This window comes from Manihot esculenta, chromosome 18, assembly GCF_001659605.2.
Source record: "Manihot esculenta cultivar AM560-2 chromosome 18, M.esculenta_v8, whole genome shotgun sequence".
NCBI lineage: Eukaryota > Viridiplantae > Streptophyta > Magnoliopsida > Malpighiales > Euphorbiaceae > Manihot > Manihot esculenta.
In genome coordinates, this window is record NC_035178.2 from 21,054,519 (window position 1) to 21,078,617 (window position 24,099).

Consider the following 24,099-nt stretch of genomic DNA (forward strand, 5'->3'; position numbering starts at 1 on the left):
TAGCCTTTTAGAAGTCCTTTTCACTTAAGCAAGCACGACAGATTTAAAGAAGCACCTCAAGCAAGCACGTCGGAAAACTCTAAGCACCTCCCGAAAGTGACTTGTTCCCGACTCACTAATCACACTGGCTACTTCATTTCTGGATATGTCCGTTTCTTTATTTGAGTTTTCTATGATGCAGTTATTAGCAGATTAGAGTTAAGCTAGTACCTCCCCTAATGCCACTTACTCTAGGAATGAAATAGCCTAACTTGTCTTCTACAAAGTTTTAGGTATACTTCTTAAGATTCATTTGGCACTGGTCTTAACAAATTTCACTGAGTATATAATTAGTTATGGTATACTTAATAGACTCTGTTTCGGACGTACTACCACTATGTCCAGTTTAAGTTCACTTGCCATTTTCATCATCTTACTTACAGATTCCGAATTTAGTCAATTCATGAAAGTTTTAGCTCTTTGTCTTAGCTTTCATTTGGTATATCTCAAGCCTAATTTCAATAAATACAGAATAAGTTATGAAGTTGGTAACACAAGCTGCCCTGTTAAAACCTATTCTGCTAGATTTTCACTTTTAGCTCTCATGTTAAGTTTCTTTACTCTAAGCCTTTCACACACCACCAATACTGGACTGATTAAGACCTTATTGAGTAGCTTGTAAAGAAAAATTCATAACTTAAGCTAGGATGATCAGATTTGCATGAACCATACCTTGTTGGAAAGATAAGACATAAATGTACATTTTGTATGAAGAAACTGAATTCAAATTGTAACTCTAAACTGCTTGAAAAGTTTATGCAATATATGGCAGAATGTAGTTTTCTATATTGAAATGCTAAGTCAATAAAGGTTTGCACTATTTGCCATGAGTTTTCCATATTGTAAACCTTGGCATATGATATATGTACTTTGGAAAATGAATTCAAATAGCTTCAAATGACATGCATTTACATTGATACATTGAATTAATGATACTTGGCCGTGGTAAACGTAATAGGAGTCCAGGTTAGCTTAAGGGTATGGCATGCCATATAAACATACAGAGCTCGCAGTATTGCTATCGATACATGATCTATATTTGAAGTTACATATCAGATACCTCATAAGCATGGCCACAGAGCTCTGCTATCATAGTTTTGGCCTCTGAGCCTACCGTTCGGCACTCAGTGCCTACCGTTATAATTCCTTATCTACCTAGTCGATCCTACTATGTGTTTATAAGGGCTAAGATCTTAATTAAGATTGATACTTAATTTTGTGAACTTATTGATGAATGTTAACATGTTTGCATCTACTAGCTTGTAATTGTTTACTTGATTATCTATATATGTGAACTTGTTTGGTTTATTCTGTTATTTGTTGCTATCACCCACTGAGCATTAGCTCAGCGTGTTGGTTTTTACCTCACGCAGGTTGTAGATAAAGTAGATACGCGGAGTTCATCTGAGGTCTACATCAGATATCAAGGCCATTATCATAACTGGTAGTTTTGAGTCTCTGAGTCATAATACAGTTATATTTTGGCGTGTACATATTTAATAGAGTGAGTTGTAAAGGTTATGTAATCAAAGAATAGTAAGATATTAAATGACAGTTGTTAGTGTAATTATAAGTGTGATTTTCATATGTATTACAGGTTAAAGTACTAATGAAACAGAGGAAACTCTGCCAAAACTTTTGTTTTAACATCTCACAGTTACTTTAATCACTTTCCAAAATGTACTTGGATTACCCAAAAACAAAAAGAAAAAAAAATAACTTGATATTTACAGATAAAGAAAATTGTTTAGTCTTGATATATCAAAAGAGGCATAGTTTGTGATATTCCTTGCTCTGTCTACACTTTGATAGGGTAAGGGGTGTTACAAAATCCATGCTAGAACCCTTATCAAATGCTCCAGTATGGTCATCATTACCTCCAGTATGGTCATCATTACATGCCTTAGTTTGGTTAAAACAAAGTTTAAACTTTAAAACTTTTACATAATAAGATCATGAACAAAGGAATTATAAAAGAAAATTCAGGCAAAACATAATTCTAATCCACAATATATATTACATGTCCACAACTATACTATTACATTGGAACTATGCCATACACAATATTGTTGACCTGCTGAGATAAATTTGGTCCTACAAACCTAGTGTTAGAGGAAAGGGATAAGCTACAAGAGCCTAGTGAGTAGAAACATAATTATAAAATAGTTTAATAAAACATATGATCATATGAATATGTCACAACACAAATAATTCATATCAAGATGGACTTGTCACTAGTAACCCTCCATAATTCCAATATTGTCCAACCCACAACGGGTGCTACTTAGGACTTTCTTTTAAACATAACATAACATAACACATCCATAGTGCCAGAGGGGCGTAAAATGGGCAATTTTGGTCTTTCTATATCCGTCATAACATATCATACTATGGTTGAGGGCTAGTGGGTCATCCAACATCCATCCGCAACAACAATTAATTGTGCAATGCATCATATTCGTGAATTCTAATGCAAAACAACCTAATCATATACACATGGCATTTGTGAATATATGAGCATGCTTAAAACATTTAATTTCTTTAAATTAATAGTTTAGTTTAGTTCTACTCATCTCTGACTGATGCAAGCCTAGTCCTGAAGCAGTTATCTCACTACTGGCTTCTATGGTCTTCCAAGTCTGATCTTACATAGGTAGACTTAAATGAGGGACCAAACATAACTTTTATAACTTTTATAATTATCCCAAGAAACTCCTATAAACATATAAGAAAACCTGCAGAAAAAGAGTTGAAAACGGCTAGACAGTGGACTTTTCGCAATGGTTCAGCGGCCTAAAGTCCCCTTACAGATCCGAAAGTCAAACTTTCAAAGGCACTTTTGGTGGCTAAAGATGGCTGCCTCAAGTGTAGGTCGGTGGCCGAACCTGGCTTTTGGCTTCATGCCAAACCCAATTTTGCTTCTACAATCCAGCCTCTAAATGCAACCAAACTAACATATAGGCCTATAAAACTACTAAAAAACATAACTAAGGTCATAAAGTGACTTAGAAACAAGGAAAGGAACCGCATGAATTCATTAAATATGGATTAACGCACATATTCAAACTTTAAACTCAAAGCACATAAAAGTTCTTGCATGCAAAACCAAACCCTTGAAACAACTTATAATTTCTTTAAAAACTCAAGTAACAGAAGAGAGGTAAGGATTCTAAATTACCTCTTGGAGAAACAATGATCACAACAATCAAGAGCCAGAGAAGGGAATAAGATGAACTATGGAGAGTCCTAAATGCTAGAACTTGATCCCCAAGATTGATTTGCCAAAACAAAAGTAATAATCCATGAGAAAACTATTTAAAAGATGAATATGTGAAGGAGAGGGGTAGGAGATTCACCTCTGCTTGAAATGGAGAAAGAAAACCTTTCTCTCTTTCGAGCTGAGACCCTTTTATAGGTGGGTCTACCAACCAAAGTTCAGTGGCCATATCTAGAAGGTTCAGCAGCCAAACACTAAATTTTTTTTAAAACACATTATAAAATGCTTAAAATTCATTTTATAAAAAATCTGTTTTATCCTTCTAAAGTTTCTAGTTTTGAGATCCTTGATTCCTACAGAATTTCGACATCGGAGTTTAGTTGGATATTACATTCTCCCCTCTTAAGAACATTTGTCCTCGAATGTTTAATCATACAAGCAACCACAAAGCATGCACAGCAAGAAAATATATAAATTATTTAACAACTTACTTCAAAATAGATGAGCGTACTGCCTAAGCATCGACTCTCTAGTCTCCCAGGTACACTCTTCCATATTGTGATGATTCCATAAAACTTTCACTATTGAAATTTCCTTGTTTCTTAACTTTCTAATTTGCATGTCTATGATCCATACTGACTGCTCAATATAGGTGAGATCATCTAGGATCTCTACATCAGACTCACTAAGAACCTTGCTCAGATCTAACACGAATTTCCATAACATAGAAACATGGAAAACTGGATGGATTCTCTCTATGAAAGCAGGTAAATCTAACTTGTAAGATACATTCCCAATCTTTTACAAGATTTTGAAGGGTCTGATGTACCTTGAAGCTAGTTTATCTCTCTTTTCAAAATGAATCATCCCTTTCATAAGAGACACCTTAAGCAATACCATATCTCCCTCTTGAAAGAGAACTTGCTTTCTACGGATGTCTGTATAGCTCTTCTGCCTACTCACTACTGTTTTGATTCTTTCTCTGATGATGGGCACTACCCTGTTTGTGATTTCTACTAATTTTGGCCTTGCTAAAACCCTTTTTCCTACTTTTTCCCAACAAACAGGTGACCTCTCCCATATAAAGCTTCATAGGGAGCCATTCCAATGCTAGCATGGTAACTATTATTGTAGGCAAACTCCACAAATGATAGATGTTGCCTCTAAGAACCACCAAAGTCTTCACACACATCCTTAACATGTCCTTTATGGTTTGGATGGTCATTTTTGACTATCCATTAGTCTACGGGTAGAAAGAAGTGCTAAAATCTAACCTTGTGCCCATAGCATTCTGCAGACTTAGCCAAAACCTGGAGGTAAACTGGGCTTCCCTATCTGACACTATAGAAATTGGAACCCCATGCAACTTGATGATTTCTTCCATGTAGATCTGTGCCAATTTGTCCATAGAGTAACCACTCCTGATAGGAATAAAGTGAGCAGATTTGGTCAATCTGTTTGCTATTACCCATATAGAGTCATGTCTGTTGGACGTCACTGGTAACCCCACTACAAAATCTATTGGCATATTTTCCCCTTTTCATTCTAGAATCAGTAGTGAGTTGAGCATTCCAACTGGCTTCTGATGTTCCAACTTCACCTTTTGACACACCTCACAAGCAGCCACAAACAGAGCCACTTCTATGTTCATAGAAGGCCACTAATATACTTTCTTCGGATCTTGATACATTTTGGTGGCTCCAGGGTGGACACTGTACCTAGCATTATGAGCATCTCTCATAATGTCTCCTTTCAAGCCTATGTCATCTGGTACACATAATTTATTTCCATAATGGAGAATCCCTCTATTGTCAAACCTAAAATCATCATTCTTACCTTGCTGGACTACTCTAGCTATTTTTAGCAACTCCAGGTCCTTGTGCTATTTTTATGCCATTTGTTCTAGAAATACATGTGTCACTTTTATTTATGCCGTCAAAGCACCTGTACCAGACAACTCCAGCTATAAGCCTTTATTAACAAGCTTGTAAAACTTTTTAAACACTAGTCTTCTTTCCACTGAGATATAGGATAAATTGCCAAGTGATTTCCAGCTCAGAGCATCTGCCACTATGTTTGCTTTACCGGATGATACTGGATTTTGCAATCATAATCACTAAGCAGTTCTACCCATCTCTTCTACCTCAAGTTCAACTCTCTCTGACTCAAGATTTGTTGCAAATTTTTATGATCTGTAAAGATCTCACATTTCAACCCATACAAGTAGTGCTTCCACATCTTGAGTGCAAAGATTACAACTACCATCTCTAGATCGTGTATAGGATAATTTAACTCGTGCTTCTTCAACTGTTTAGAAGCATAAACTATTATCCTACTACTCTGCATCAACACACAACCTAGTCCCACTCAGGATGTATCTCAGAACACTATGAAATCCTCATTACTTATAGATAGATCTAACACCGGTGCTGACATCAACTTTCTTTTTAACTTTTAAAAACTCTATTCACATTGATCTGACCAAAAAAACTTCTAACTCTTTTCGGTCAACCTGGTCATAGGAGTAGCTATTTTGGAGAAATCCTGAACGAATCTCCTATAGTAACCTACCAAACCCAAAAAGCTTTTGATATCTGTTACCGTAGTGGGTTTGGACTAGTTAGCTACTGCTTCTACTTTCTTAGGTCTACCTCGATTCCATTTTCTAATACTACATGCCCTAAGAAATAGATACTTCTAAACCAGAACTCACATTTAAAGAACTTGGCATACAACCCGTATTCTCTTAAGGCCTGCAACACTCTCCTCAGACATTGGGCATGCTCCTCTGCACTTCTGAACTACACTAAGATATCATCAATAAAGACAATAACAAAGTAATCCAGAAACTGTCTGAAAACTCTATACATGAGATCCATGAATGTTGTAGGGCCATTGGTCAGCTCGAACGACATTACTAGGAACTCATAATGCCCATATCTAGTCCTAAAAGCTGCCTTAGGCACATATTTTTCTCTGATTCTCAATTGATGATACTCAGATCTTAAATCTATCTTGGAGAAACAACATCATTGATCTTGGGTAAAGGATACTTATTCTCGGTAGTGACCTTGTTCAACTATCTATGGTCAATACAAAGTCTTAGGGATCCATCCTTCTTTTTTATAAACAACACTGAAGCACCCCAAGGTGAGATACTAGGTCGGATGAAACTCTTATCTACCAACTCTTGCAACTGTTTCTTTAGCTCTTTCAACTTGCCAAGTGCCATCCTGTAGAGAGAAATAGATATGGGTCTAGATTTCAAACTCTATTTCCCTATCAAGTGGTAAACCTGACAGATCATCTAGGAACACATTGAGAAATTCTCTTACCATAGGCATTGAAGTTGGTTCCCTAACCTAACCGTTCAACTCTCTAGTATGAGCAAGAAACCCCTAACAACCCTTCCTAAGCAACCTATAAGTCTATAAGGCATATATCAAACCTCTAAGCATACCTGACTTGTTTCCTCGAAAGATAACCTCTGATCCATCTTGTTCTGTGAATCTAACTGTAACAGCCCGGAAACCGGTACCCTCTTTGTAACGGCCCAAACTGCTCGGCACTAGGATCCAGATCGGCTTAAGGCCGCCGGGACCCGTAGTAAGCCTGCTATGAACTCTGTGTATCTGTTACAATCCCATACATGATCCGACAGGACTATTACTTTTTAAAACTTGTCTTTAAAACTACCAGACTTAACCTTTAAAACACTGTACTATAGGTCCAATCATATGAACCAAATGCTCAGACATACTAATCTGAACTAGCCCTCAGGGCTATCTGTCATAAACCAGTGATACTCTACCAAGTAACCTCCATGCACTATGCTCTGAAACATAGAACCCACCCTGTAGGGTCAGCATATCATAAGTTAACTTGGCTACCATAGAGTCACAGGAATCAAACCTGGTCTTCTCTATTGGCCTCTCTATGGATCACAGGAATCAAACCTGGTCTTTCCTCCGCACTGGTCTTGGGTCAAAGGAAGTAATCCCTGTCTTCCCTCACAGTTATAATTCACTGGGTTTTCGAAACACAACATGTATTAAGCCTGGTTTGACTCATATCTCATCATGAAACTGAAAACAGGATACATGCATAGACAAGGGATAAAACATACTATAGGCAATAGGCAAAAGCACATTCTAATACATTTATACCTTAACTGACTAACTATTACATCACTTTACATATATCCCTTGACATACATCATGTCCACACTATACTATTACATATGCAATCCTTTAGCAACTCTGATGCTTCTACCCTTCCCAGCTACTCTGAACCTGCAAAACTGGGATTAAGGGAAAGGGATGAGCTTCTAAAGCCCAGTGAGTAGAAACACTGAAAACAGTTCATTCATACGCACTATATATGAAAATGCATCACAACACAAACATCTCAATATATCTTGGATTAGACATGACCCCAAAACTCCCTCGACGGGCTATTGAAGTCGCCTTGGTCCAATCCCCACTAAGGTAGACATGACCCCAAAAATACCCTCTGTCAACACTGGCCCCCCCAAAGGAGCTACACAGGGCATTCCAACAAGTAATTGCCCAACTGACCTGACACAATGACAGGAGCCGAAGCTTAGGCTATTGGAGTCGCCTGGGTCCACCTAATCTCTGATCACATAATATGCAATGCTTCACATTCGTGATTCTAATGCAATCACCCTAATACATATCATAGCATTCATGATGCATGAACTATGCTAAAGCATTATGTTTCTTTAATAAAAGATTAAGTTTAGTTCTACTCACCTCTGCTCCAAGCAGAAACCTGACTGACTCTGCAACTGCTACTCCTGACAACCTCCCTGAACTGTCGGGTCCAAACCTACACAAACGGACTCGATTGAGGTGTCAAGCATACTCTTACCAACTCTTAAACAACTCCCCAAAACCCCTTTAAAAGCTCATAAAACAATCACATAAAGTATGCATAGGAAAAGCTAGGCAGGACACCTTCGGCGGCACCTTCGGCGGCCGAATGTGCTGGACAGATCCGAAAGTCCATTCTTTCGGAGGCAACCTTAGGCAGCCAAAACTGCCTTCACAAGGGGTTCGGCGGCCGAATCCTCCCTTCGGCGGCCGAACCTGAGTTCATCCAGAACTCAGCTTCGTGCACAACCATCTCCTGCCAAGCACCAACTCTACACAATCCTGCATACACAACTCCTCAACTTGCATATACTCTGGTATATGCTCAAAGGGGTCCAAAACTACCTATTAACCCCAACAAAACAGCAACTATAACACATAATCATGCATAAACCATTAAAACATCAAAACTAAACCTATAAACATAACTCTACCCTTAACCTCTTTAAAAGCTGTTATAAATCATTAAAACAAGTTATAAGCTTCCCTTACCTCTTGAAAATAGAAGCTAAACAATCAGAACTCACAGCTATACACCAACACCTCTTTTCCTTCACCAAACCCTTAAAGCTCTCTTCTTTTTCTCAAACCATTCAAAACACTTTACCACCCTCAAACCTGTGCATGGGTGATTAAAAGCTTATAGATGAGTCATGGGAGACGTGGCATAACCTCTGGGAAGATTTGGAGGTAACATCTGTCCCAAAACAATGACTAAGGAGTGCCCACACATTGGCTGGCCAACTCAGCTTCGGCTGCCGAATCGCATGCAAAACCATGCAACATTCGGGGGCCGAACTTAACCTTCGGAGGCCGAACATTGAGCACTTTCGGCGGCCGAACTTAACATTCGGGGGCCGAACATGACAGAAACTCCTTTGGCCATTTCTCCCGAAAACTCAACTATTTCCTAATCAAACCGTGAAAACACTTTAAAACATTTTAGAAAACCTTCACTCTACCCTCAGGAAACCTCTGACATCCTTGAATCCCACCGGACGGTAAGAATTCCGATGCCGGGTTTAGCCGGGTATTACACTAACTACCTTGTCTCTACAGTCCAAGGTCACACCATGACTAGAGAGCCAATCCATCCCTAGAATGACATCAAATCAATCAAATCTAGAACCACAAGGTCGTATGGAAGGCACCAATCCTCAACTATGACTGGACTGAATCGACAAACTAATTCTATCATAGACGGATCATACTTGGGCCCACTGACCGAGAGAGAAGACTCTAGCTTATAAGGTATCAAACCCAAACTGCCTACAGCCCTTGGAGAAACAAAAGAATGAGAGACACCAAGGTCCATAAGAGCATACACATCAAAACATCCAATAGTGAGTTTACCTGACACCACTGTGTTTGATGTGTTGGCTTCCTATTGTGTTATGGTGAAGATCCGTGTTGGTGCCGAAGGACTTTCTCCTTGGGAATCTGTTGAAGAAGAGGCCATCCCTCTTCCTCTACCTTGCCCTTTATCCTAAGATGCAGCTAAAGCTGCCGGCTGAGCCACACTGCCAAAAGCCATCTATTGGGATTGTGCCACCCTAGCTGAATTAGGACTCTATGACGTGGAACCCTATGGCACAAGCCTCAAACCCACATGCACAAGTAGATATGAAATCCAAAGATTTGATAAACCCACCTCCTATGGCACCCTACACTTAGAGAAGCTGAAACACCAATGATCGAAGGATTTCGATGAGAATCTAACAAACACCACAACAAATAGTTGATAAGTTAGCCAAGATTCTTGGTACAATTGATGAAAGCAAATCCTCACTCTCACTCAAAGCAATACACGCCAAAGGCATGAAAAGAATTATGAAAATTTAGATTCAAAGTTGTCTCTTACGAGTGTTTCTTATCCTTATATAGTAAGGAGAGAAAATAAAACTCTAAGACACTCTTTCTAGGTCTAGCCGAACTACACACAAGACCCAAGCCCAATCACACGCTAAAATAACACATCAAATACATAAGTATTAAAACATAAGCTTAGGACATGGCCCAACACTCTAAAACTTAAAAGATAAGATATGGCTAGAATACAAGCCCAAACAAAGCTAAAATAAAACAAGTGTTAAATAATAAAACATAGAAAGCCCATCATAACAAGGACGAATCTTCACAAAAGCCTTTCTTAATCTTCACTTTAGGCTTCCCTTTGTGTAGTTTTAGCCCATAGGTTTGATTAGGCTCCCTAAGCTTATGATTGCAAGTGTTGCACCAAATTTGCCCTATATGAGTTGAAGCACGCCCCAAATATATATGGATCATGTGATCATGATTTTGAACTCTTTTTAGATCAATTTGAATGATATAAGTTTGCTCCACACTATTGTTAGAAATTTTTCCTATTGGATCCATATCATTCCCTCCTTTAGAAAAGATTCGTCCTCAAATCTTGCTTATATTTATGTCAAGAAGGGAAGTTTTAGGAACCCATGTATCTTCAAAGACCTCCTCTTAAATAGGTGGCAATAGCATAAAACTTTCGTCATGAATATTTTCATCAACAACCTGCACATCAAGAACAAATGAACTAGGCATAAAAATATTAGTCATAGAAAGATCCTGTGGATGTGACCCATTCTCCTCTACAACTTCCAAAGCAGTCTTATTCGCCTCTTCCACCTCATCAATCACGTGCTCCCCATATCCACCATCATTCACAACCTCTTCTATAAGCTCATTAATGGAATTTTCAACAACAACTATATTAGATTCATGCATTACAACTTCCTCTTCAATTTCAATCTTTATGGAAGTCGAGATTGGGAACTTTAGCCTCTTCTTTCTCCTTTTCTTTCTCCATCTTCCCTCCTTGAACTAGTCTTGATTCTTTTCCAGCCTCTTTACCCTCAGACTCACTTTTTTCTCTCATTTTTTTCGAAGAACTCAAGCTCTCACTCCCCTTTGTAGCCAAGGCCAAAGCCTCCCTCTCCCTCTTCAGCATCTTTATTTGATCAGCATATATCTCTTGAGGTGATAAAGCAGCAAGTATAACCTTCTATCCTTCATGAGTGAAGGAGTACTTGTTATTGAATCCATCATGTTGCACCTTTCTATCATATTGCCACGGCCTATCCAACAACATATGGCTTGCCTACATAGGTACCACATCACACAAGATCTCATCCTTGTACCTACCAATAGAAAATGGTATAACCACCTGGCGTGTAACCGTAACCTCACCACAATCGTTCAACCATTGCAATCTATATATGGCTTAGGGTGTTTAATAGCAGCCAAGCCCAATTTCTCCACCATATACACACTAGCCACATTTTTGCAACTACCTCCATCAATAATGAGAGTACACATTTTTCCATTAACCAAACACCTAGTGTGAAATATGTTTTCCTGTTGTTCTAGGCTTTCTTCCTTAACCTGCATATTTAGAGCACACCTAGCAACAAGCATCTCACCATGTTCAGCAAGCAACACATTATCAACAAACACATTCGAATCATCACAGTCATTATTGTAATTAAGACTTCTTTGAGGCATTCTTTTAGAAGTGGAATCTTGTGAGACATTCAAACTCTTTATAGTTTCAGTCAACCTCTCAAGAGTCTTATAAAACCTTCTAAACTCACCACTAATTGACTTTTTAAAGAGCTTATAATCATTAGCCATGTCCCATTCACTTTTATCATCTCTATCCACCACATTTTTATTTTTACTCATCCTGCCTTAAATCAATAAAAAACAAAGAGAACTAGCAAATATGGTGTTAGAAATAAAAGCACTCAAGTGTTTGCACTCTTACCACTCTTTTGCTGATTCTTCAATTGTACTTCAGAAACTAAGGTCAACCAACCAACCACAAGGTGCGTTTAATGAAATAAAGAAGAAAACCTAAAGAAATAAGGGAGCGCGCAGAAACTAGAAGGAAGACACTGACAATTTGGAAAGTAACACAAGAACTAAGTTTTGTGCTACTTGAAAAATATCGCCCAGAGTATAGACAAAAGCAAACAATACTCCATCAATGTCAAGGAAGTAAAAGCAGGCTTAAACCAAAAAAAAGAACTTAGAATTCAAATAAAAATGAACCTGGACAAAAGTTTAAATTTGATTCACTTCAACGCAAATTAAATATGGATCTATTTAAATCTACCCAAAAAGATAAGTATCCAAACCCCACAAATAGAATCAGAAAAAAAAAAATAAATTTCACTGAATTCAGCATCATAGACGAAAATTCTGGTGTTAAAAGAAGGATTTGACATTAAATCAATTTAGATGCAATTGCCTTAAATGTGCACTTTGGAAAATAGGCAGAATTTCTTTTATCTCCTAATCTGAATTCAATCCAATTAAAAATTCAAAAATTTAAAATTGATCCCCATAAATAACAGCCATCAATTGAGATAGTTAAGGCAATATAGATGAAATAGGAAGTATATCACAATTTCGACCAGATCAAGATAAATAAGGCAAAGGCGAGTTTTATATTTTTTTTGTCTTTTTTTTTCTTTTTTATGGATTTCAAATTTTTCTTCCAAAAGAGATTATGTGATGATTGATAATCAAGAAGGTACGGCCATGGACACACAAGCTTTCACCGAAATCAACAAGAAAGAAAAGAAAAACTCAAAAACCCTAGATCCTAAAATAAATCAGAATTTACCTCACTTTGGCTTTGATACCAACTAACGCGGAACCTTATGGCACAAGCCTCAAACTCACACGCACAAGTAGATATGGAATCTAAAGATTTGATAAACCCACCTCCTATGGCACCCCACACTTAGAGAAGCTGAAACACCAATGATCGAAGGATTTAGATGAGAATTTGACAAATGCAACAACGAATAGTTGATGAGTTAGCCAAGATTCTTGGTGCAATTGATGAAAGTAAATCCTCTAAAACATAAGCCCAGGACATGGCCCAACACTCTAAAACTTAAAAGATAATATATGGCCAGAATACAAGCCCAAACAAAACTAAAATAAAATAAGTGTTTAAATAATAAAACATAGTAAGCCCATCATAACAAAGCCAAATCTTCACAAAAGCCTTTCTTGATCTTCACTTTAGGCTTCCCTTTGTATAGTTTTAGCCCATAGGTTTGATTAGGCTCCCTAAGCCTATAATTACAAGTGTTGCACTAAATTTGCCCTATATAAGTTGAAGCACGCCCCAAATATATATGGATCATATGAACATGATCTTGAACTCCTTTTAGATCCATTTGAATGATATAAGTTTGCTCCCCACTATTGTTAGAAATTTGTTCTATTGGATCCGTATTACTCTAACATGCCATGTGACCCTTTTGCCCACATCTGTAACAAGTTGTAGTTCTAAACTGATAAAGCCCATTGTGCGCCTTTCCACATCTTACACATCCAGAGTTATCTAAACCAGAACTTGAACCATTACCCAATTCTAACTAGACTTCATCTTGTTCCATAACTTTTTTTCTTGGTCTTCTTAGTGGACCTATTCCACTTTTTACTTCCTAAAGCAGATGCATTTAGAGAAGAGAGATCAAACTTTCCTGTATTCGAGGTCTTAGAACCTAATGCTTATGCCACTTAGTGCTTCACTATTCCTTGAATGATGGAACTAGCCTCCATCTTTCTAATTGCATCCACTATAGTGTGGAAACTCTCTCTCTCTGCAACTAATATTAGGGAGGAATACCTAGAGTGAAGTCTCATGATATACCTCCTAGCCTTCTTATAGTCAGTGTCATATGCTTATCCCACATACTGGAGCAACTCTAGAAACTTGTCTGTGTATTCATCTACACTAATCTCTTTAGTCTGCCTTAACTGCTCAAACTCTATCACTTCCAGCTCCTTTGAACTATTTGAAAAGCCCATCTTGCAAACTCATTTGCAAACTGTTCTCAGGATAATCTATCCAGCTTCGGTTCCATATAATTCTTGAACCACTCCTTTGCCTTCCTGAACTTTAGAGTGAATCCTGCCATTTTAATGGCTCTGCTGTCGCTAGCTCTTAATTCATCAGCTATCATTTTCACTGCTTTGATTTACTCAAACAGGTCATCACCCTCCTTGTACTTAGGAGCATCCAACTTTAGGTAATTTATCATCTTTACCTTGCTCTCTACTAATAGGTTAGGTTTGGGTGGTTAGATTCTAAGAATTACTGGTTCTGCTAGAGGAGGTGGTGGTGGTGCAACACTCCTTGTGTTAGGGTTTGCTGGATTCTAGTAGTAAGGTGGAGGTGAAAATATAGGGTATGGTAGATATGGTGGGTAGTATGGGAGGATAGGGCATGTATGAGGGGTACGGGTAGTAGCTACAGTAATCTGATGAACCTTCCATTGAATACTCGGGTTCCTGAGGATAAGGTTGTACTGAGGTGGATAGGAGGATCCTGAGGCCTGGGCACCTCCTATTCCTCCTTTAGACTCTTCCACACCCTATCTTTCAAAGCTGATACCCAAAATTCCATCTCTCCTTTGATCATTGTGCACTGATTCCCTGACATCTGCAAACATCCTACCTAGATCTGTTATTCTTCTGTTTACATCAAAAGACCTTCTAGGGTTTCTTGGCGCTTCTCTCCTATTACTTCTACTTGTCCGTGCTCTTTATGGAGCAACAGGGGAAGGGCATCCATACCCTCTGACGGGTGTTGAATCCGTCAATTTAAAATTTACTTCCATTTTCTTGATTGATAAGAACTTGTAGACAGGGTAAGTGGGTATCGATCCCACAGAGACCTTAATCCTGTTTAATTTAGATGACCAATTTGAAATAGAAGAGTAGTTTAATACAAAAAGTGAGAAGAAGAGAATTTTTTAATGAAAGTGATATTGCCTTGGACAAGCCAATAAAAATAAACTTAAAAGAAAAAATAAATAATGTAATTGCAAATTGAGAAACAAATAATTAATTAAAACTTTCAGCTGAAGGTAATCAAATTGAGATCTTTTGCAGTTGATCATTGGTTAGAAAAATATATTTCATATTATTATCTATTGTTTGGTTATAGTGGTCAAACACGCGAATCCCACCAATTCTTCCTTATGAATAAATTAATCCGCTTCGCGCTTAAATTAATTCCTAGTTAACTAACAATCCTAACACGCGTGTAGATTTAATTAGTCAACTGCATTAAGAGAGAAGAACCCAAACTTGATAAATAAAAACACGTGTTTTATTTAAATCAAATCTATTAATTTCTTAATATAAACTAATATATTAATCCCAATTAAATAATTACGAATTTAATTAGATTAATTAGCAATATGTTGTCATCCCAAGAGATTCAATGGGCCCCTTAAATTCTCAAGAAAACAACAATGGAGGTGGTGTTCCTTGAATTCAGAAATTAATGGAAAATAGAAATAAGATGAAGAGAATTAAAGTGTATAACGTCACAACTTGAACAAACCTCAATTTAATTTAACCTTCAACTGAAAAATAAATGTTTAGCTACTCATGGCCATAATAAAATTATAACAACTAAGCAAAAGAAGAAGAAAAAGAAAAGAAGATGGAGAAGAAGGTGGATAATAAGGTGAGGGGCAGCAAGAGAGGAAATGAGAGTGAGAGGTAGAATATGATTTCCCAGGTTGAATGCTAGGAGCCTTTATATAGGCACAAAAAGATAAAATTTAAAATAAAATCTATTATCCCTATCTTATCTCTATCCTCATCTTATCTCTATCCTAATATGTTCGTTATCCTCATCTGATTGAGTTTGATTCAATTTGACTCCATTTGAAACTAATCTTATCCTTGCTTGGGTGGCAAAATCTATCTTATCTCCCCATCACCTTGGGTTACTAGTTTGGTCAAGGTTGTAGCCCCCCAGTATAAAAAATCCTTTAATTCAGCTTTTTTTCTTCATTTTCTCAACTTCTGCTCACAAACCTGTCCAAAATTAAATTGAAATTAAAATTAAATATTTATATCAAAATTACAGTAAAATCAAGGAATTAAATGAGAAAAAAATTGTGAGTTTTGCAACTCATCAGATTCCCCCACACTTGCACCTTTGCTTGTCCTTAACCACAAAAATTAAAATGAAACAATAAAATATAGCCCTATCCTCAACCAATCTGAAATTTAATTTGTCCAAAGCAAAGAACCAAATTGTCATGCAATAGGATGATAGCAGAAATAGCTTAATTCACCAAAATTCACTTCAACAACTTTCATATTTAAAACGTGTTTCTCAAGACATAAAGTTGATCCTCAATTCAATTTCAAGCACAAAAATATTAGAATATCATATAATATTAGACTACCTTTTTAAAAGAATAGAATCTTAGAACTCTTGAGTAGACTAATAAAAGTTAAAGATTTAGGGGTTTATTATTTATTGTTTACACTTCCTACTATATCTTGCCTGAAACCGATAAAGTGAACGTGAAACAAATGGTTACTGAGCCACTCGCCCTAGGTTATTCAGCTCAGGTGGCTACTAGCTCCACTCATAATTACCCAATAAAAAGGTATGAGTGAGTTTTTAAACGGCCCAAAAAGGAGTGATACTCTCCCAAACACTGATTTCTCCATACAGAATCACCTTAAGGGGTCACCAAGTACCGCACTACTTGGACCATCGGGTTGGTAACCAATTGATCAAGCAACTAGAGGAATGGGTCATAGGAATGTATTTATTTCTGATTTTTATTTTTATTTTTATTTTTAATATTTTTCTCTTTTTTCTTTTTTTGATGACACCCCTTAATTTTCACATAAATATATAGTCTAGAAAATGTCCTTTAATTCATTCTCAACAAAGGGCAGCAACTCATTTAAAAGAACATGCATTTTTTACCCAACTATTCAAATAAGGACCATACTTCATGAGATTTCAAAACAAATCTTAAAAATAAAACTAACAAAATGAACAATAATAAATTTATTCTATTTAAGCCAGCATACAAATGGTATAAGAATTTAAATTCTATGATTAAAGACATATCAATTTCTCATGGCAAGTAAGGAGCTGTAAAAAAAAAATATTTATTTATTATTTTTTTGAACAAAATGATGCCAATACTAAAAATCAATTAAATCAGAGAAACAATTTAGCAAGTGCAAGTGTTGAGAAATTACTGAGAATCATAAAAACAGATCAAGTGTTTTTAAGCTTGGACAAGCTTCTAACTCAAACACCAAAAACTAAAAAAAAAAAAAAGGCAGAAAAAGAATAAAAATTTTAAAAAATTTCAGATTACATCAGATATATATGTTAGTCAATCATCAATCATCAATCAATCTCATCAATAACAAAAAAAAACTTCAATTTTCATACCAATCTCCCCCACACTTACTCCTCACATTGTCCTCAATGTGGAAAAACAAATTCAATCAAATGGGAAAGTCCACAAAATAAAATAAAAGTAAGTTAAAGAAAACTTCTCTGAGGAGTGATTCGTATAGAACTCAGGCTGTTGGTGGTTGGGTTGCATTTTTCAATCCTGTATTTGCTTCAAGAACGTAGGTTTCACCTCCTCATCATCATAACTTATCTCATCTGCAAACATTGGAGTGTGGCTGTTGGTGGTGAGGAGGTTGACGGCAGTGTCTGGTGCATGGTGGAGGTGGCGACCAGTGAGGCTGGACTTGCGATAGGCGAAGAGGGCATGGCTGCACTGGAAATCTGCGGCGAAGATGTCGCAATCGGCAAAGGGAGATGCGCAACCGGCGAGGGAGGTCGCGCGGGCAGCGATGGTGGAGCGTCCGTTGGTTTGATCTGCGCGCGAGGCCTGGTCGCCGCGTCCGATGGGATCTTCATCGTGGTCTGGCGGCGACGCGATGAGCGGCGGCTCGCAATCGAAGCGCCGGCGGCATGGCTCTCAGCGACGAAGGAAACGGCATGGGAAGAGGTGGCGTGGGCCATCTGCAGGAAAGAAAAGAAAAGAAGAAAAAGAGAAAGATAGAAGATGAAGATGACAGGAGACAGAAAGAATTAGTTTTTTCTTTTATTTATTTATTTATTTTTTTTAATTTTAATTTTTATTTTTATTTTTGAAGTAGAAAATAAGATAAAGTAGAACAAAACTTACCTTCTTTTGGGAGTAATTTTAAAAATAATAACTTACCTTCAAAAAGGTTCCCTAAAGTCTCGAATTGCCTAGAAAATCCAATCTGCTCCAAAAATAACAAATAAATTAATTTAAAACAAAAAATTAAAAGGAAAACTTACTTGTGACTCTACAGGCTTGGGCAAGCCTGTAACCTTGGGTTGCCTCCTAAACAGCGCCATTGTTTATTGTCCTAGGCTGGATAGTGGTATGTTAAGCTTCATCCACTTCCATCTTCATATTCGTTCAACACCCAAATTAACTTCATTGCTTTTAAAGGATTCAACTTGGAGGTGATTATGATTGGAAGTGTGTTATTACTTCCCAAAAATGCATATTTCAAATGAGCTGGAAGCATTTTTAACTCAAGTTCTAGTGCCTTATGGCTTGAAGCGCCCAATGAGCGGAATATTTTTTCAATTTCTTCATTAAGTTTAGATGTACTATTGTCAAGGTAGTCCAATATCAAGTTTTCAATTGGAAGTACCTCCAACTTGTTTTTCTTGCTTAGTTCAAAGGCTTCTTGAGCGAGAGAATCAACTACATCTATGCTGCAAAGAGAAATATTATCATTAAAATACTTCATTGCATCATAAACATTAAACTTTACCTCTTCTCTATCAAACTCCATTGAGAGCGTGCCTTCATGCACGTCGATCTTCGTTCTAGCTGTGCTAAGGAAAGGTCTTCCTGGCAATAAATATGTTGTAATGACCCGAAAACCGAACCGCTACCGGCGCTAGGATTCAGATCGACTTAAGGTCGCCGGAACCCGTAGCAAGCCTACTATGCATCCTGTGTACCTGATAAAATTCCATACATGATCATACATTTTCATAAAAACTTTGAGCATTCCACGAAAAAAACCTGACCTGTGCATGCATCATAACTGTATACATAAAAACCCCATACCAGAGCCCTCATTAAATGCTCCAGTAGGGTCAACATCTCATACATCAAGCTTGGTTCATCATATCTCATCATTAAAATTTTTTTACATAAAGATCATGTACAACAGGGATTAACAAAACATAAACTAGGGCAAAGCACAAATCTAATCCATTACGTATTACATGTCCACTACCATTCTATTACATAAACATATACCATCTACCTTGTCGACTTCCTGTACTATCTCTGACCCTGCAAACCTGGGGGATAGGGGAAAGGGGTAAGCTACAAGAGCCTAGTGAGCAGAATAGTAAAAACAGTTTAATAAATATATGCTTTCGTGAAATGCATCACAACACAAACAATTCACATCGAGGATGGACTTGTCACCAATAACCCTCTACATAATCCAATAGATGCCCGGACCTCGACGGAGCTCCTCAGGACTTCCTCTTAAACATAACATAACATATCCAACTGTGCCAGGGGCGTAGTGCAGGCCACACCTGGTCTTTCTCTTGCATATTGCCAGGGGCGTAGTGCAGGCCACACTTGGACTTTCCATCTCATATCATATCGAGGGCTAGCGGATCATCCAATATCCATCCACATCAACAATAAATCATGCAATGCATCATATTCGTGAATTCTAATGAAACATCCTAGTACATAAACATGGTATCCGTGATGCATGAACATGCTTAAAAGTTTGATTGCTTTTTAAAACTAAAAGGGTTCTGTTCTACTCACCTCTGGCTGATGCTTAACTGACTTTGAAGCAGCTAACTCACTGCTGGTCTCTTTAGTCTCTCAAGTCCGATCCTACATAGGTGCACTCAAATGAGGGACCAAATGACTCGCGGTTGTCGAAGCCGGTCAAAAATAACCTTTCTGGTTATCAACAATTTTACAACTGCAGATAGTGGTAAAGGATCGAATCCACAGAGAATTGAAAACTAATATATTTTTCTCAACAAGACCAAGAGAATGAACTGAAAGCGCAACTGAAAGCAAGTAACTGAAAGCGGAATAAAAATAAAGTGCAATAAAAGTAAAATGGGGGGTTTAATTAACAAACTACTGAAAGCAATTAAATGAGCAAATAATTAAAATAAAAGAGAAATCAACATGAGAAAGGTCTAGTTGAAGAGATGGATCCACTTTGATTGTTTGGATTGATCATTGAAACTTATGTTCTTTTGATTGATTCAATAGATTAGTTATGAAGATGGAAAACGCTTCTCACCACCATGTCTCTTCTTATGATTAAACCAATTAGAGAACGTCCTCTAATTGATTACTAATTAACAAATTGCCAAGGAACTTCCTTGGGCCTTAGGCATCAAACAATTGTTAATTGCATGAAGAAAGAGAGAGATCCAATCCTAACTACTCAAACGCATGAGATGTTGCTAGATAATACAATTCCTTAGTTGTTACACAAGCGTTCTTATGTTTGAACAATTCAAGCAATTACGGACTTAAAATTATCCAAACTAACAATTAATTACCTTGCAATCAAGAATCAATTGGCCAATTTGATCAAAACAACAAAGTAATAATAGAATTCAAGCATGAACTGTATGAATATTGAATAACCAAAAGACAAACAATATATGTTCAGATCTCACAATCCATAAATCAACCTTAGTTTCAACCAATCTTCAACTAGAATAAAAGGTTTCAGCCACTCATGGCTGAACCAAAAACCAAAAAATAAAGAAAGGAAGAAGAAGATGAAGAGAAGATGGAGCCGGATGAGAGGCTTGCGCAGATGGTGTTGCAAAACGTGGAGAGTGGATCAGCTGGCCTTTAAGGAGTCTTTAAATAGGTTTTAGATGCTGACCTTGCTGCCCTAGAGGTACTTGCTGCCCAAGTTGAGTCAGAAAAGGAAAGATTCGCGTTCCAAAATTATTCAGAAGGAAAGAGGCGTGCGCTTGCTCTTCAGATGGGAAGTGGCACGCGGAATGGCTTTAAAAGGTAAGAGTGTGCTGTCCAAGATTTTACTTGCTGCCCAAGTATCTTCAAGGTGCTGCCCAAGAGGTACTTGCTGCCCAAGTTGTGTTTGGAAAGGAAAGAATCGTGTTGCAAGGGCTTCAGAAGGAAGGAGGCGCGCGGATGCTCTTCAGAGGGAAGGTGGGCGCGCGGCATGCATGTGCAGAAGGGAAAGTGAATCTGTCCAGTCTTTCCTTTTTAGGTGGAGCCTTCGTTTGAATTTTGAATGCTGAACGCAGAAGAGGCAAGTGCATCTTCATGAAATCTTGCTGCCTAAATAGGAAGATATGACTGCTGCAGTGTGTGCACATCTTTGAACAAGGAAAGAAAGATCTGCGATTTGAATTTCAAATAGTCTTCTGATTGAGCTTTCCTTATTTGCTTTTGCTTCTGCACTTTCCTTATTTGAAAACTTTCCTTTTCTGAAAACTTTCCTTATTTGAAAACTTTCCTTTTTTGGCACTTTCCATATTTGACACTTTTTGGCAGTTTTAAGAGCATTTTCTCCAGATTGTCTCTTTACACCTAATATCTGCAAAACATGATTAAAACCACAAAATTAGGCAAAAAAGATGCAAATAAACATCAAGAACATAATGATAAAATGGACTAAAATATGCTCTATGAAATACCCCCACACCTAGCCTTTTGCTTGTCCTCAAGCAAATAAACATTGTCAAACAAGCCTTCTTTGCTACTTGATCCTTATTTCCACTTAAGCTCTTACTCAAGATACCTATTTTGAATCATTGCAGTGAAGAATATATGCATGAAGATTACTCACCTTCTTTCCTTGTTTCCCTTTACTTACCATGGCTAGGATTTGTTTTACTCAAGAGAGAGATTATACATGCACATGTTCTTATTCAGTTAAGACTTTTTCTATCTTTCAGAGTAATTTGCCCTTACCTTGAAGTGCTTTATTCAGCCTTTTGCACTTTAATCTTGCTTGAAAAAGTCACAACCTTTTGACGTGAAGGTACATATTGGTGACACCCACCCCTAGTTACTCAGTTGGTCACCTGTCCAAATGGCTACTAGCTCTGTTCATAGTCTTTCAACCATTGGAACAATTTTCAATTGTGCTTATAAAGTCTAAGCCTTTGCTGAATTTCTTTAATCAATGCATTGAACAAATCAACACCAATTGCTAAATCAACTCATGTTAAGTTCATTCACACAAATTTCAATTCATTCTTTCTAATGAGTGTCATCAATACATTTTTCACCATGGCAAGCTCCAAGATTCAATTCAAAAGGCAATTCTCAAATATGAATATAACTCACTGCAATTGATTCAACATAAGTTTAAAGAGTCATCACATCAATGGGGTCATGGAAAGAGAAGCTCATCTAACATAGTTCATCAGTTTGAGTAGAGCAAATCAAAAAGAAGAAGAAGGTATGGTTGTGTGTGTTATTGAAAGCATAAATGAAAACAGACTAAAGGAAAACTGAAAACAAAAAAAAAATTGCATGATCTGAAACAAAAGAAAGCTCAAATCGCAAATCTGAAAGGAAAAGAGAAAAATTTTTCACAGAACTGAAAGCCACGTAAATTCACAAAGCTGAAAGGAAAAGAAGAAGAAGAAGAGAAGAAGAGAGATATGCACCCCCACACCTAAATCATGCATTGTCCTCAATGTATAAGAATAATGAGAGAGGAAAGGAAACTAAGTACTCCCCTAGGGTGTGTTGCATAGTGTGCGATCCTTCAAGCTGAATGAGTGACGAATAGATGTTCATTTGGGAACTCTTCTTTGACTGGACATGGCGCAGAGCTAGAGGGAAGTCGGCTGAGGTGGTCGGCTACACGATTTTCTTTGCCTTTCTTGTCTCTTATCTCCAGGTCAAATTCTTGTAGTAGAAGAATCCACCTAATGAGTCTTGGTTTTGCCTCCTTTTTCTTGATCAGATATCGCAAGGCTGCGTGGTCAGAATAGATGATGACTTTAGTCCCAAGGAGGTATGATATGAACTTTTCCAAAGCCAATACAACAGCCAAGAGTTCCTTTTCTGTTGTTGTGTAGTTGCTTTGAGCAACATCCAATGTGCGAGAGGCATAATGGATGACGTGGGATGAGTTTCCCACACGTTGCCCCAAGACTGCTCCTATAGCATGGTTGCTTGCATCACACATGATTTCATAAGGTAGGTTCCAGTCAGGTGCCTGAATAATTGGAGCAATCACAAGCAATTCTTTAATCAGATCAAATGCCTTTTTGCAGTCTGCATCAAAATCAAATGTTACATCCTGTTGGAGCAATTTGCATACTGACAATGTAATTTTAGAGAAATCTTTGATGAATCTTCTATAGAACCTTGCATGGCCAAGGAATGACCGAATTTCTCTAATATTTGTGGGATAAGGCAGATTTTTAATGGTATCCACCTTAGCTTTGTCCACTTCAATGCCCTTAGCTGAAACAACATGACCTAAGACCATACCTTGGTTAACCATAAAGTGACATTTTTCATAATTAAGTACAAGATTAGATTCAAGGCATCTCTGTAGGATTTTTTCCAAGTTGGTAAGGCATTCTTCAAAAGAGTTGCCATGCACTGTGAAGTCATCCATGAACACTTCAATTGTCTTACCTACATAGTCAGAGAATATGCTCATCATGCATCACTAAAAGGTGGGAGGTGCATTGCATAGTCCAAATGGCATTCTTCTAAAGGAAAAAGTGCCAAAAGGACAAGTGAAGGTGGTCTTCTCTTGGTCCTCTAGAGCAACTGAAATCTGATAAAAACCTGAATAACCATCAAGACAACAGTAATGAGACTTACCTGCAAGCCTTTCTAGCATCTGATCAATGAAAGGCAGTGGGAAGTGGTCTTTTCTTGTGGCTGCATTTAGCTTCCTACAGTCCATGCATACTCTCCACCCATTTTGAACTCTAGTGGGGACAAGTTCCCCTTTAGCATTTGGAACAATGGTAATTCCAGTTTTCTTTGGAACTACATGCACAGAACTTATCCATTCGCTATCAGAGATAGGGTAGATAATACCTGCGTCTAAGAG